The sequence below is a fragment of the Tupaia chinensis genome, unplaced genomic scaffold (assembly GCF_000334495.1).
Source record: "Tupaia chinensis unplaced genomic scaffold, TupChi_1.0 Scaffold000451_2, whole genome shotgun sequence".
Classification (NCBI taxonomy): domain Eukaryota; kingdom Metazoa; phylum Chordata; class Mammalia; order Scandentia; family Tupaiidae; genus Tupaia; species Tupaia belangeri.
In genome coordinates, this window is record NW_006159958.1 from 2326971 (window position 1) to 2327786 (window position 816).

Consider the following 816-nt stretch of genomic DNA (forward strand, 5'->3'; position numbering starts at 1 on the left):
CGTGGCCCACCCCCCTACGAGTGTGGTGTGTGATTTCTCGCTTTCTGTCTTTCTGTGTCTCTCTGCCTCTCTGGCAAGTGCACGCGCCCTATAGCAAAAACCTCTCCAAGGACAAAAAAAAAAAAAAGAGCGAGAGAGAAAGAGAAAGGGTCTTCAATATGAGCCGCTCACTGTCTGCTTCGTGCACGGCGTACTTCCCTTCGCAGAAAGAGAGTTAGTTCTAACGCCAGACTGCCTGCGTTCAGAGACTGACTTTGGCCATCCTAGCCACGAGACTTTCTCAGCAAGTCATTTAATTTCTGTTTTCTCATCTGTAAAACTGAGAAAATAGGAAAATAGCAATGCTTTCTAGGGTTGTGAACTTAGTATTTTCATTGCTCAACGGAAATACAGGCACATATGCAAGTTTCTCCTCCAGCAGAGTAAAGCTAACCACGCGTTTCCTGGCCCTCTAGGATTTAGCCTGGCAGCCTACTCGCGCTCCAGACGCAGGCCCAAAGCACCGGAGTGACGTCGAAACGCAGGGGACTTGGAGCCGATGGCGGCCAGTTTCCCTGTGACTTCCAGCAAGCTGGTCCAGCAGGCAGACCGAGTACACGCCACCTAAAACTCCAGCAGACGCAGGTATCACCAGCCGCGCCCCCGGCCCCGCCCCCAAAATTAACTTTCCGCGCAAGCGCGAACCGCCCCGGAGCTCGGAGGTGGGGCCGAGGAGTACGCTGAGTACCGCTCTTGCGTGGCCAATCACAAAGGACGTCCTTCCCGGCCCGCCCAGTAGGCGTCCAATCCCCGTCCAGAGCGCAGGCCCCGCCTCCC